The 14,658-nt window shown below is 47.7% G+C and overlaps 10 non-coding genes across 10 annotated transcripts; all 10 read right to left on the bottom strand.

Moving 5' to 3' along the window:
- Positions 1–641: 641 nt before the first annotated feature.
- Positions 642–832, bottom strand: LOC142688644 (U2 spliceosomal RNA). The gene has a single exon (XR_012857709.1). It is a non-coding gene; the product is annotated as a U2 spliceosomal RNA (small nuclear RNA).
- A 1,288-nt stretch (positions 833–2,120) lies between these two features.
- Positions 2,121–2,311, bottom strand: LOC142688643 (U2 spliceosomal RNA). The gene has a single exon (XR_012857708.1). It is a non-coding gene; the product is annotated as a U2 spliceosomal RNA (small nuclear RNA).
- A 1,296-nt stretch (positions 2,312–3,607) lies between these two features.
- On the bottom strand, positions 3,608–3,798 carry LOC142688642 (U2 spliceosomal RNA). The gene has a single exon (XR_012857707.1). It is a non-coding gene; the product is annotated as a U2 spliceosomal RNA (small nuclear RNA).
- Positions 3,799–5,090: 1,292 nt separating this feature from the next.
- LOC142688641 (U2 spliceosomal RNA) lies at positions 5,091–5,281 on the bottom strand. The gene has a single exon (XR_012857706.1). It is a non-coding gene; the product is annotated as a U2 spliceosomal RNA (small nuclear RNA).
- A 1,288-nt stretch (positions 5,282–6,569) lies between these two features.
- LOC142688793 (U2 spliceosomal RNA) lies at positions 6,570–6,760 on the bottom strand. The gene has a single exon (XR_012857844.1). It is a non-coding gene; the product is annotated as a U2 spliceosomal RNA (small nuclear RNA).
- Positions 6,761–8,033: 1,273 nt separating this feature from the next.
- LOC142688640 (U2 spliceosomal RNA) lies at positions 8,034–8,224 on the bottom strand. Its single transcript, XR_012857705.1, has one exon. It is a non-coding gene; the product is annotated as a U2 spliceosomal RNA (small nuclear RNA).
- Positions 8,225–9,516: 1,292 nt separating this feature from the next.
- LOC142688799 (U2 spliceosomal RNA) lies at positions 9,517–9,699 on the bottom strand. Its single transcript, XR_012857850.1, has one exon. It is a non-coding gene; the product is annotated as a U2 spliceosomal RNA (small nuclear RNA).
- A 1,300-nt stretch (positions 9,700–10,999) lies between these two features.
- On the bottom strand, positions 11,000–11,190 carry LOC142688639 (U2 spliceosomal RNA). Its single transcript, XR_012857704.1, has one exon. It is a non-coding gene; the product is annotated as a U2 spliceosomal RNA (small nuclear RNA).
- A 1,300-nt stretch (positions 11,191–12,490) lies between these two features.
- Positions 12,491–12,681, bottom strand: LOC142688638 (U2 spliceosomal RNA). The gene has a single exon (XR_012857703.1). It is a non-coding gene; the product is annotated as a U2 spliceosomal RNA (small nuclear RNA).
- A 1,288-nt stretch (positions 12,682–13,969) lies between these two features.
- Positions 13,970–14,160, bottom strand: LOC142688637 (U2 spliceosomal RNA). The gene has a single exon (XR_012857702.1). It is a non-coding gene; the product is annotated as a U2 spliceosomal RNA (small nuclear RNA).
- Between the last annotated feature and the right edge of the window lie 498 nt (positions 14,161–14,658).

Below are 14,658 nucleotides of genomic sequence, written 5' to 3'. Positions count from 1 at the left end.
ACAGACAACTTCTCCTTGCTCCTACAACCTCCATCCTTGCACAGTTTGTTATTCTTCTAGGTAACATAGTAACAAATCCAAATTGCTGCTCTCTTTGTAGGCAAGCAAGGCTTTGTTGCAACTGCAATTCTTACTTCTTCTTGAAATGTAGGGACGACAGTACATTCCATCACATCCATCTAGTGTACACAGGTAGGTCCATTGTGGCGGGCAGGCGAGCGGGCGGGCTGCTTTATTGGCTGTTTGCTGTTCCCCTACTCCACTCCACTATTTGACTGTTGTGCTGCATCAATCAATCAATCAATCAATCAATCAATCAATCAATCAATCAATCAATCAATCAGTGGCTGGCTCAGGTGCAGCTCTTTAACTTACCTAAAAGGGAGGGCGGAGAGAAGACAAGGAAGGTGAATGAGGTGTTCCAATGTGAAATGCCGGAAACACAGAAACACAGACGACACACAACAAGAGGTGGCAATCTATTCATTAATTGCATTTAATCAATGAGCTCATTATCACTCATGCATTGTCCAACAGGTGTTGAAATAATGGGATTAAAAGGGGAGATCCCTTCAGAAAGACAGAAACAATAGCAAAGACAAAAAACACTTTTGGAATCTGCTTTTAGTCAACACATAAGGAAAGGGTGCACCGGTCCTGGAAATACTGCAATACCAGGTCAATGCGTGGAGTGGACAGAGCAAGCTCTATTTCCATCTCCCTGTTCTAAAAATCCATTTAATATATGGTCCCCAGATAGGGGACGTATCAGATATTAAACTGATAAGAACAGATACTACACTTGATCTTAGCCAAAAGGCCGAGAAGCGATAACCCGAACGGGCCGCGCGTTGCCCGAGCCTGCCCGATACTGCTGTTCAGCCCTTGCAGCGATTCAGCCTACTTCTAGGCAATTCCATGGGGCCCTGCAGGCTCACACACTCACAGCTACACGGGAGGTGAATAAAGGCCGGAGAGGAAGCCAGACAGGATTTGCTTCTTTTGCTTGCACCACAATGCAGTGCTGAAAGAGGAGGAATCTACATAAAAACGCCTTCCTGGCAACGCCCAAATGCCCTGCTGCCATGCAGATAAACACTGGCAGCGGCAGCAAGTGCATGCCCACAGCCACCCCTTGTTCCTTCACACCTTGTATCAGCTGTAATCCAGTCCAGTCCAGTGCTGCCTGCTGAGCAGCACTGACCAACACTGCCTGGGCCCAGGCTTTTATCTCTGAGGCCCCATTATGATGTCAGAAAGCTGGCTCTGGAATCCTGAGGGCTCCACTATGACACGTGCAAAGTTCCGTCTGAACTTTATATAAGACGGTGAGGCTCAGTCAGTCACTCAGTGTTGCCTGAGAGGGCAACACTGCAACAGCCGGCCGCCAGGCTGTCTTTTTTTTGCACAGCTAGTTGCCTCCAGGAGGCCACAAGAGGGAGACAAGGGACTGCAAAATGGAAAATAGGCATCCACCAACTTTACAGACAACTTCTCCTTGCTCCTACAACCTCCATCCTTGCACAGTTTGTTATTCTTCTAGGTAACATAGTAACAAATCCAAATTGCTGCTCTCTTTGTAGGCAAGCAAGGCTTTGTTGCAACTGCAATTCTTACTTCTTCTTGAAATGTAGGGACGACAGTACATTCCATCACATCCATCTAGTGTACACAGGTAGGTCCATTGTGGCGGGCAGGCGAGCGGGCGGGCTGCTTTATTGGCTGTTTGCTGTTCCCCTACTCCACTCCACTATTTGACTGTTGTGCTGCATCAATCAATCAATCAATCAATCAATCAATCAATCAATCAATCAATCAATCAGTGGCTGGCTCAGGTGCAGCTCTTTAACTTACCTAAAAGGGAGGGCGGAGAGAAGACAAGGAAGGTGAATGAGGTGTTCCAATGTGAAATGCCGGAAACACAGAAACACAGACGACACACAACAAGAGGTGGCAATCTATTCATTAATTGCATTTAATCAATGAGCTCATTATCACTCATGCATTGTCCAACAGGTGTTGAAATAATGGGATTAAAAGGGGAGATCCCTTCAGAAAGACAGAAACAATAGCAAAGACAAAAAACACTTTTGGAATCTGCTTTTAGTCAACACATAAGGAAAGGGTGCACCGGTCCTGGAAATACTGCAATACCAGGTCAATGCGTGGAGTGGACAGAGCAAGCTCTATTTCCATCTCCCTGTTCTAAAAATCCATTTAATATATGGTCCCCAGATAGGGGACGTATCAGATATTAAACTGATAAGAACAGATACTACACTTGATCTTAGCCAAAAGGCCGAGAAGCGATAACCCGAACGGGCCGCGCGTTGCCCGAGCCTGCCCGATACTGCTGTTCAGCCCTTGCAGCGATTCAGCCTACTTCTAGGCAATTCCATGGGGCCCTGCAGGCTCACACACTCACAGCTACACGGGAGGTGAATAAAGGCCGGAGAGGAAGCCAGACAGGATTTGCTTCTTTTGCTTGCACCACAATGCAGTGCTGAAAGAGGAGGAATCTACATAAAAACGCCTTCCTGGCAACGCCCAAATGCCCTGCTGCCATGCAGATAAACACTGGCAGCGGCAGCAAGTGCATGCCCACAGCCACCCCTTGTTCCTTCACACCTTGTATCAGCTGTAATCCAGTCCAGTCCAGTGCTGCCTGCTGAGCAGCACTGACCAACACTGCCTGGGCCCAGGCTTTTATCTCTGAGGCCCCATTATGATGTCAGAAAGCTGGCTCTGGAATCCTGAGGGCTCCACTATGACACGTGCAAAGTTCCGTCTGAACTTTATATAAGACGGTGAGGCTCAGTCAGTCACTCAGTGTTGCCTGAGAGGGCAACACTGCAACAGCCGGCCGCCAGGCTGTCTTTTTTTTGCACAGCTAGTTGCCTCCAGGAGGCCACAAGAGGGAGACAAGGGACTGCAAAATGGAAAATAGGCATCCACCAACTTTACAGACAACTTCTCCTTGCTCCTACAACCTCCATCCTTGCACAGTTTGTTATTCTTCTAGGTAACATAGTAACAAATCCAAATTGCTGCTCTCTTTGTAGGCAAGCAAGGCTTTGTTGCAACTGCAATTCTTACTTCTTCTTGAAATGTAGGGACGACAGTACATTCCATCACATCCATCTAGTGTACACAGGTAGGTCCATTGTGGCGGGCAGGCGAGCGGGCGGGCTGCTTTATTGGCTGTTTGCTGTTCCCCTACTCCACTCCACTATTTGACTGTTGTGCTGCATCAATCAATCAATCAATCAATCAATCAATCAATCAATCAATCAATCAATCAATCAATCAGTGGCTGGCTCAGGTGCAGCTCTTTAACTTACCTAAAAGGGAGGGCGGAGAGAAGACAAGGAAGGTGAATGAGGTGTTCCAATGTGAAATGCCGGAAACACAGAAACACAGACGACACACAACAAGAGGTGGCAATCTATTCATTAATTGCATTTAATCAATGAGCTCATTATCACTCATGCATTGTCCAACAGGTGTTGAAATAATGGGATTAAAAGGGGAGATCCCTTCAGAAAGACAGAAACAATAGCAAAGACAAAAAACACTTTTGGAATCTGCTTTTAGTCAACACATAAGGAAAGGGTGCACCGGTCCTGGAAATACTGCAATACCAGGTCAATGCGTGGAGTGGACAGAGCAAGCTCTATTTCCATCTCCCTGTTCTAAAAATCCATTTAATATATGGTCCCCAGATAGGGGACGTATCAGATATTAAACTGATAAGAACAGATACTACACTTGATCTTAGCCAAAAGGCCGAGAAGCGATAACCCGAACGGGCCGCGCGTTGCCCGAGCCTGCCCGATACTGCTGTTCAGCCCTTGCAGCGATTCAGCCTACTTCTAGGCAATTCCATGGGGCCCTGCAGGCTCACACACTCACAGCTACACGGGAGGTGAATAAAGGCCGGAGAGGAAGCCAGACAGGATTTGCTTCTTTTGCTTGCACCACAATGCAGTGCTGAAAGAGGAGGAATCTACATAAAAACGCCTTCCTGGCAACGCCCAAATGCCCTGCTGCCATGCAGATAAACACTGGCAGCGGCAGCAAGTGCATGCCCACAGCCACCCCTTGTTCCTTCACACCTTGTATCAGCTGTAATCCAGTCCAGTCCAGTGCTGCCTGCTGAGCAGCACTGACCAACACTGCCTGGGCCCAGGCTTTTATCTCTGAGGCCCCATTATGATGTCAGAAAGCTGGCTCTGGAATCCTGAGGGCTCCACTATGACACGTGCAAAGTTCCGTCTGAACTTTATATAAGACGGTGAGGCTCAGTCAGTCACTCAGTGTTGCCTGAGAGGGCAACACTGCAACAGCCGGCCGCCAGGCTGTCTTTTTTTTGCACAGCTAGTTGCCTCCAGGAGGCCACAAGAGGGAGACAAGGGACTGCAAAATGGAAAATAGGCATCCACCAACTTTACAGACAACTTCTCCTTGCTCCTACAACCTCCATCCTTGCACAGTTTGTTATTCTTCTAGGTAACATAGTAACAAATCCAAATTGCTGCTCTCTTTGTAGGCAAGCAAGGCTTTGTTGCAACTGCAATTCTTACTTCTTCTTGAAATGTAGGGACGACAGTACATTCCATCACATCCATCTAGTGTACACAGGTAGGTCCATTGTGGCGGGCAGGCGAGCGGGCGGGCTGCTTTATTGGCTGTTTGCTGTTCCCCTACTCCACTCCACTATTTGACTGTTGTGCCGCATCAATCAATCAATCAATCAATCAATCAATCAATCAATCAATCAATCAATCAATCAGTGGCTGGCTCAGGTGCAGCTCTTTAACTTACCTAAAAGGGAGGGCGGAGAGAAGACAAGGAAGGTGAATGAGGTGTTCCAATGTGAAATGCCGGAAACACAGAAACACAGACGACACACAACAAGAGGTGGCAATCTATTCATTAATTGCATTTAATCAATGAGCTCATTATCACTCATGCATTGTCCAACAGGTGTTGAAATAATGGGATTAAAAGGGGAGATCCCTTCAGAAAGACAGAAACAATAGCAAAGACAAAAAACACTTTTGGAATCTGCTTTTAGTCAACACATAAGGAAAGGGTGCACCGGTCCTGGAAATACTGCAATACCAGGTCAATGCGTGGAGTGGACAGAGCAAGCTCTATTTCCATCTCCCTGTTCTAAAAATCCATTTAATATATGGTCCCCAGATAGGGGACGTATCAGATATTAAACTGATAAGAACAGATACTACACTTGATCTTAGCCAAAAGGCCGAGAAGCGATAACCCGAACGGGCCGCGCGTTGCCCGAGCCTGCCCGATACTGCTGTTCAGCCCTTGCAGCGATTCAGCCTACTTCTAGGCAATTCCATGGGGCCCTGCAGGCTCACACACTCACAGCTACACGGGAGGTGAATAAAGGCCGGAGAGGAAGCCAGACAGGATTTGCTTCTTTTGCTTGCACCACAATGCAGTGCTGAAAGAGGAGGAATCTACATAAAAACGCCTTCCTGGCAACGCCCAAATGCCCTGCTGCCATGCAGATAAACACTGGCAGCGGCAGCAAGTGCATGCCCACAGCCACCCCTTGTTCCTTCACACCTTGTATCAGCTGTAATCCAGTCCAGTCCAGTGCTGCCTGCTGAGCAGCACTGACCAACACTGCCTGGGCCCAGGCTTTTATCTCTGAGGCCCCATTATGATGTCAGAAAGCTGGCTCTGGAATCCTGAGGGCTCCACTATGACACGTGCAAAGTTCCGTCTGAACTTTATATAAGACGGTGAGGCTCAGTCAGTCACTCAGTGTTGCCTGAGAGGGCAACACTGCAACAGCCGGCCGCCAGGCTGTCTTTTTTTTGCACAGCTAGTTGCCTCCAGGAGGCCACAAGAGGGAGACAAGGGACTGCAAAATGGAAAATAGGCATCCACCAACTTTACAGACAACTTCTCCTTGCTCCTACAACCTCCATCCTTGCACAGTTTGTTATTCTTCTAGGTAACATAGTAACAAATCCAAATTGCTGCTCTCTTTGTAGGCAAGCAAGGCTTTGTTGCAACTGCAATTCTTACTTCTTCTTGAAATGTAGGGACGACAGTACATTCCATCACATCCATCTAGTGTACACAGGTAGGTCCATTGTGGCGGGCAGGCGAGCGGGCGGGCTGCTTTATTGGCTGTTTGCTGTTCCCCTACTCCACTCCACTATTTGACTGTTGTGCTGCATCAATCAATCAATCAATCAATCAATCAATCAATCAATCAATCAATCAATCAGTGGCTGGCTCAGGTGCAGCTCTTTAACTTACCTAAAAGGGAGGGCGGAGAGAAGACAAGGAAGGTGAATGAGGTGTTCCAATGTGAAATGCCGGAAACACAGAAACACAGACGACACACAACAAGAGGTGGCAATCTATTCATTAATTGCATTTAATCAATGAGCTCATTATCACTCATGCATTGTCCAACAGGTGTTGAAATAATGGGATTAAAAGGGGAGATCCCTTCAGAAAGACAGAAACAATAGCAAAGACAAAAAACACTTTTGGAATCTGCTTTTAGTCAACACATAAGGAAAGGGTGCACCGGTCCTGGAAATACTGCAATACCAGGTCAATGCGTCGAGTGGACAGAGCAAGCTCTATTTCCATCTCCCTGTTCTAAAAATCCATTTAATATATGGTCCCCAGATAGGGGACGTATCAGATATTAAACTGATAAGAACAGATACTACACTTGATCTTAGCCAAAAGGCCGAGAAGCGATAACCCGAACGGGCCGCGCGTTGCCCGAGCCTGCCCGATACTGCTGTTCAGCCCTTGCAGCGATTCAGCCTACTTCTATTCAATTCCATGGGGCCCTGCAGGCTCACACACTCACAGCTACACGGGAGGTGAATAAAGGCCGGAGAGGAAGCCAGACAGGATTTGCTTCTTTTGCTTGCACCACAATGCAGTGCTGAAAGAGGAGGAATCTACATAAAAACGCCTTCCTGGCAACGCCCAAATGCCCTGCTGCCATGCAGATAAACACTGGCAGCGGCAGCAAGTGCATGCCCACAGCCACCCCTTGTTCCTTCACACCTTGTATCAGCTGTAATCCAGTCCAGTCCAGTGCTGCCTGCTGAGCAGCACTGACCAACACTGCCTGGGCCCAGGCTTTTATCTCTGAGGCCCCATTATGATGTCAGAAAGCTGGCTCTGGAATCCTGAGGGCTCCACTATGACACGTGCAAAGTTCCGTCTGAACTTTATATAAGACGGTGAGGCTCAGTCAGTCACTCAGTGTTGCCTGAGAGGGCAACACTGCAACAGCCGGCCGCCAGGCTGTCTTTTTTTTTGCACAGCTAGTTGCCTCCAGGAGGCCACAAGAGGGAGACAAGGGACTGCAAAATGGAAAATAGGCATCCACCAACTTTACAGACAACTTCTCCTTGCTCCTACAACCTCCATCCTTGCACAGTTTGTTATTCTTCTAGGTAACATAGTAACAAATCCAAATTGCTGCTCTCTTTGTAGGCAAGCAAGGCTTTGTTGCAACTGCAATTCTTACTTCTTCTTGAAATGTAGGGACGACAGTACATTCCATCACATCCATCTAGTGTACACAGGTAGGTCCATTGTGGCGGGCAGGCGAGCGGGCGGGCTGCTTTATTGGCTGTTTGCTGTTCCCCTACTCCACTCCACTCTTTGACTGTTGTGCTGCATCAATCAATCAATCAATCAATCAATCAATCAATCAATCAGTGGCTGGCTCAGGTGCAGCTCTTTAACTTACCTAAAAGGGCGGAGAGAAGACAAGGAAGGTGAATGAGGTGTTCCAATGTGAAATGCCGGAAACACAGAAACACAGACGACACACAACAAGAGGTGGCAATCTATTCATTAATTGCATTTAATCAATGAGCTCATTATCACTCATGCATTGTCCAACAGGTGTTGAAATAATGGGATTAAAAGGGGAGATCCCTTCAGAAAGACAGAAACAATAGCAAAGACAAAAAACACTTTTGGAATCTGCTTTTAGTCAACACATAAGGAAAGGGTGCACCGGTCCTGGAAATACTGCAATACCAGGTCAATGCGTGGAGTGGACAGAGCAAGCTCTATTTCCATCTCCCTGTTCTAAAAATCCATTTAATATATGGTCCCCAGATAGGGGACGTATCAGATATTAAACTGATAAGAACAGATACTACACTTGATCTTAGCCAAAAGGCCGAGAAGCGATAACCCGAACGGGCCGCGCGTTGCCCGAGCCTGCCCGATACTGCTGTTCAGCCCTTGCAGCGATTCAGCCTACTTCTAGGCAATTCCATGGGGCCCTGCAGGCTCACACACTCACAGCTACACGGGAGGTGAATAAAGGCCGGAGAGGAAGCCAGACAGGATTTGCTTCTTTTGCTTGCACCACAATGCAGTGCTGAAAGAGGAGGAATCTACATAAAAACGCCTTCCTGGCAACGCCCAAATGCCCTGCTGCCATGCAGATAAACACTGGCAGCGGCAGCAAGTGCATGCCCACAGCCACCCCTTGTTCCTTCACACCTTGTATCAGCTGTAATCCAGTCCAGTCCAGTGCTGCCTGCTGAGCAGCACTGACCAACACTGCCTGGGCCCAGGCTTTTATCTCTGAGGCCCCATTATGATGTCAGAAAGCTGGCTCTGGAATCCTGAGGGCTCCACTATGACACGTGCAAAGTTCCGTCTGAACTTTATATAAGACGGTGAGGCTCAGTCAGTCACTCAGTGTTGCCTGAGAGGGCAACACTGCAACAGCCGGCCGCCAGGCTGTCTTTTTTTTGCACAGCTAGTTGCCTCCAGGAGGCCACAAGAGGGAGACAAGGGACTGCAAAATGGAAAATAGGCATCCACCAACTTTACAGACAACTTCTCCTTGCTCCTACAACCTCCATCCTTGCACAGTTTGTTATTCTTCTAGGTAACATAGTAACAAATCCAAATTGCTGCTCTCTTTGTAGGCAAGCAAGGCTTTGTTGCAACTGCAATTCTTACTTCTTCTTGAAATGTAGGGACGACAGTACATTCCATCACATCCATCTAGTGTACACAGGTAGGTCCATTGTGGCGGGCAGGCGAGCGGGCGGGCTGCTTTATTGGCTGTTTGCTGTTCCCCTACTCCACTCCACTATTTGACTGTTGTGCTGCATCAATCAATCAATCAATCAATCAATCAATCAATCAATCAATCAATCAATCAATCAGTGGCTGGCTCAGGTGCAGCTCTTTAACTTACCTAAAAGGGAGGGCGGAGAGAAGACAAGGAAGGTGAATGAGGTGTTCCAATGTGAAATGCCGGAAACACAGAAACACAGACGACACACAACAAGAGGTGGCAATCTATTCATTAATTGCATTTAATCAATGAGCTCATTATCACTCATGCATTGTCCAACAGGTGTTGAAATAATGGGATTAAAAGGGGAGATCCCTTCAGAAAGACAGAAACAATAGCAAAGACAAAAAACACTTTTGGAATCTGCTTTTAGTCAACACATAAGGAAAGGGTGCACCGGTCCTGGAAATACTGCAATACCAGGTCAATGCGTGGAGTGGACAGAGCAAGCTCTATTTCCATCTCCCTGTTCTAAAAATCCTATGGTCCCCAGATAGGGGACGTATCAGATATTAAACTGATAAGAACAGATACTACACTTGATCTTAGCCAAAAGGCCGAGAAGCGATAACCCGAACGGGCCGCGCGTTGCCCGAGCCTGCCCGATACTGCTGTTCAGCCCTTGCAGCGATTCAGCCTACTTCTAGGCAATTCCATGGGGCCCTGCAGGCTCACACACTCACAGCTACACGGGAGGTGAATAAAGGCCGGAGAGGAAGCCAGACAGGATTTGCTTCTTTTGCTTGCACCACAATGCAGTGCTGAAAGAGGAGGAATCTACATAAAAACGCCTTCCTGGCAACGCCCAAATGCCCTGCTGCCATGCAGATAAACACTGGCAGCGGCAGCAAGTGCATGCCCACAGCCACCCCTTGTTCCTTCACACCTTGTATCAGCTGTAATCCAGTCCAGTCCAGTGCTGCCTGCTGAGCAGCACTGACCAACACTGCCTGGGCCCAGGCTTTTATCTCTGAGGCCCCATTATGATGTCAGAAAGCTGGCTCTGGAATCCTGAGGGCTCCACTATGACACGTGCAAAGTTCCGTCTGAACTTTATATAAGACGGTGAGGCTCAGTCAGTCACTCAGTGTTGCCTGAGAGGGCAACACTGCAACAGCCGGCCGCCAGGCTGTCTTTTTTTTGCACAGCTAGTTGCCTCCAGGAGGCCACAAGAGGGAGACAAGGGACTGCAAAATGGAAAATAGGCATCCACCAACTTTACAGACAACTTCTCCTTGCTCCTACAACCTCCATCCTTGCACAGTTTGTTATTCTTCTAGGTAACATAGTAACAAATCCAAATTGCTGCTCTCTTTGTAGGCAAGCAAGGCTTTGTTGCAACTGCAATTCTTACTTCTTCTTGAAATGTAGGGACGACAGTACATTCCATCACATCCATCTAGTGTACACAGGTAGGTCCATTGTGGCGGGCAGGCGAGCGGGCGGGCTGCTTTATTGGCTGTTTGCTGTTCCCCTACTCCACTCCACTATTTGACTGTTGTGCTGCATCAATCAATCAATCAATCAATCAATCAATCAATCAATCAATCAATCAATCAATCAATCAATCAGTGGCTGGCTCAGGTGCAGCTCTTTAACTTACCTAAAAGGGAGGGCGGAGAGAAGACAAGGAAGGTGAATGAGGTGTTCCAATGTGAAATGCCGGAAACACAGAAACACAGACGACACACAACAAGAGGTGGCAATCTATTCATTAATTGCATTTAATCAATGAGCTCATTATCACTCATGCATTGTCCAACAGGTGTTGAAATAATGGGATTAAAAGGGGAGATCCCTTCAGAAAGACAGAAACAATAGCAAAGACAAAAAACACTTTTGGAATCTGCTTTTAGTCAACACATAAGGAAAGGGTGCACCGGTCCTGGAAATACTGCAATACCAGGTCAATGCGTGGAGTGGACAGAGCAAGCTCTATTTCCATCTCCCTGTTCTAAAAATCCATTTAATATATGGTCCCCAGATAGGGGACGTATCAGATATTAAACTGATAAGAACAGATACTACACTTGATCTTAGCCAAAAGGCCGAGAAGCGATAACCCGAACGGGCCGCGCGTTGCCCGAGCCTGCCCGATACTGCTGTTCAGCCCTTGCAGCGATTCAGCCTACTTCTAGGCAATTCCATGGGGCCCTGCAGGCTCACACACTCACAGCTACACGGGAGGTGAATAAAGGCCGGAGAGGAAGCCAGACAGGATTTGCTTCTTTTGCTTGCACCACAATGCAGTGCTGAAAGAGGAGGAATCTACATAAAAACGCCTTCCTGGCAACGCCCAAATGCCCTGCTGCCATGCAGATAAACACTGGCAGCGGCAGCAAGTGCATGCCCACAGCCACCCCTTGTTCCTTCACACCTTGTATCAGCTGTAATCCAGTCCAGTCCAGTGCTGCCTGCTGAGCAGCACTGACCAACACTGCCTGGGCCCAGGCTTTTATCTCTGAGGCCCCATTATGATGTCAGAAAGCTGGCTCTGGAATCCTGAGGGCTCCACTATGACACGTGCAAAGTTCCGTCTGAACTTTATATAAGACGGTGAGGCTCAGTCAGTCACTCAGTGTTGCCTGAGAGGGCAACACTGCAACAGCCGGCCGCCAGGCTGTCTTTTTTTTGCACAGCTAGTTGCCTCCAGGAGGCCACAAGAGGGAGACAAGGGACTGCAAAATGGAAAATAGGCATCCACCAACTTTACAGACAACTTCTCCTTGCTCCTACAACCTCCATCCTTGCACAGTTTGTTATTCTTCTAGGTAACATAGTAACAAATCCAAATTGCTGCTCTCTTTGTAGGCAAGCAAGGCTTTGTTGCAACTGCAATTCTTACTTCTTCTTGAAATGTAGGGACGACAGTACATTCCATCACATCCATCTAGTGTACACAGGTAGGTCCATTGTGGCGGGCAGGCGAGCGGGCGGGCTGCTTTATTGGCTGTTTGCTGTTCCCCTACTCCACTCCACTATTTGACTGTTGTGCTGCATCAATCAATCAATCAATCAATCAATCAATCAATCAATCAATCAATCAATCAATCAATCAATCAGTGGCTGGCTCAGGTGCAGCTCTTTAACTTACCTAAAAGGGAGGGCGGAGAGAAGACAAGGAAGGTGAATGAGGTGTTCCAATGTGAAATGCCGGAAACACAGAAACACAGACGACACACAACAAGAGGTGGCAATCTATTCATTAATTGCATTTAATCAATGAGCTCATTATCACTCATGCATTGTCCAACAGGTGTTGAAATAATGGGATTAAAAGGGGAGATCCCTTCAGAAAGACAGAAACAATAGCAAAGACAAAAAACACTTTTGGAATCTGCTTTTAGTCAACACATAAGGAAAGGGTGCACCGGTCCTGGAAATACTGCAATACCAGGTCAATGCGTGGAGTGGACAGAGCAAGCTCTATTTCCATCTCCCTGTTCTAAAAATCCATTTAATATATGGTCCCCAGATAGGGGACGTATCAGATATTAAACTGATAAGAACAGATACTACACTTGATCTTAGCCAAAAGGCCGAGAAGCGATAACCCGAACGGGCCGCGCGTTGCCCGAGCCTGCCCGATACTGCTGTTCAGCCCTTGCAGCGATTCAGCCTACTTCTAGGCAATTCCATGGGGCCCTGCAGGCTCACACACTCACAGCTACACGGGAGGTGAATAAAGGCCGGAGAGGAAGCCAGACAGGATTTGCTTCTTTTGCTTGCACCACAATGCAGTGCTGAAAGAGGAGGAATCTACATAAAAACGCCTTCCTGGCAACGCCCAAATGCCCTGCTGCCATGCAGATAAACACTGGCAGCGGCAGCAAGTGCATGCCCACAGCCACCCCTTGTTCCTTCACACCTTGTATCAGCTGTAATCCAGTCCAGTCCAGTGCTGCCTGCTGAGCAGCACTGACCAACACTGCCTGGGCCCAGGCTTTTATCTCTGAGGCCCCATTATGATGTCAGAAAGCTGGCTCTGGAATCCTGAGGGCTCCACTATGACACGTGCAAAGTTCCGTCTGAACTTTATATAAGACGGTGAGGCTCAGTCAGTCACTCAGTGTTGCCTGAGAGGGCAACACTGCAACAGCCGGCCGCCAGGCTGTCTTTTTTTTGCACAGCTAGTTGCCTCCAGGAGGCCACAAGAGGGAGACAAGGGACTGCAAAATGGAAAATAGGCATCCACCAACTTTACAGACAACTTCTCCTTGCTCCTACAACCTCCATCCTTGCACAGTTTGTTATTCTTCTAGGTAACATAGTAACAAATCCAAATTGCTGCTCTCTTTGTAGGCAAGCAAGGCTTTGTTGCAACTGCAATTCTTACTTCTTCTTGAAATGTAGGGACGACAGTACATTCCATCACATCCATCTAGTGTACACAGGTAGGTCCATTGTGGCGGGCAGGCGAGCGGGCGGGCTGCTTTATTGGCTGTTTGCTGTTCCCCTACTCCACTCCACTATTTGACTGTTGTGCTGCATCAATCAATCAATCAATCAATCAATCAATCAATCAATCAATCAATCAATCAGTGGCTGGCTCAGGTGCAGCTCTTTAACTTACCTAAAAGGGAGGGCGGAGAGAAGACAAGGAAGGTGAATGAGGTGTTCCAATGTGAAATGCCGGAAACACAGAAACACAGACGACACACAACAAGAGGTGGCAATCTATTCATTAATTGCATTTAATCAATGAGCTCATTATCACTCATGCATTGTCCAACAGGTGTTGAAATAATGGGATTAAAAGGGGAGATCCCTTCAGAAAGACAGAAACAATAGCAAAGACAAAAAACACTTTTGGAATCTGCTTTTAGTCAACACATAAGGAAAGGGTGCACCGGTCCTGGAAATACTGCAATACCAGGTCAATGCGTGGAGTGGACAGAGCAAGCTCTATTTCCATCTCCCTGTTCTAAAAATCCATTTAATATATGGTCCCCAGATAGGGGACGTATCAGATATTAAACTGATAAGAACAGATACTACACTTGATCTTAGCCAAAAGGCCGAGAAGCGATAACCCGAACGGGCCGCGCGTTGCCCGAGCCTGCCCGATACTGCTGTTCAGCCCTTGCAGCGATTCAGCCTACTTCTAGGCAATTCCATGGGGCCCTGCAGGCTCACACACTCACAGCTACACGGGAGGTGAATAAAGGCCGGAGAGGAAGCCAGACAGGATTTGCTTCTTTTGCTTGCACCACAATGCAGTGCTGAAAGAGGAGGAATCTACATAAAAACGCCTTCCTGGCAACGCCCAAATGCCCTGCTGCCATGCAGATAAACACTGGCAGCGGCAGCAAGTGCATGCCCACAGCCACCCCTTGTTCCTTCACACCTTGTATCAGCTGTAATCCAGTCCAGTCCAGTGCTGCCTGCTGAGCAGCACTGACCAACACTGCCTGGGCCCAGGCTTTTATCTCTGAGGCCCCATTATGATGTCAGAAAGCTGGCTCTGGAATCCTGAGGGCTCCACTATGACACGTGCAAAGTTCCGTCTGAACTTTATATAAGACGGT

The sequence above is a fragment of the Rhinoderma darwinii genome (genome assembly GCF_050947455.1).
Source record: "Rhinoderma darwinii isolate aRhiDar2 chromosome 5 unlocalized genomic scaffold, aRhiDar2.hap1 SUPER_5_unloc_26, whole genome shotgun sequence".
Classification (NCBI taxonomy): domain Eukaryota; kingdom Metazoa; phylum Chordata; class Amphibia; order Anura; family Rhinodermatidae; genus Rhinoderma; species Rhinoderma darwinii.
This window is presented reverse-complemented; position numbering and strand designations above follow the sequence as displayed.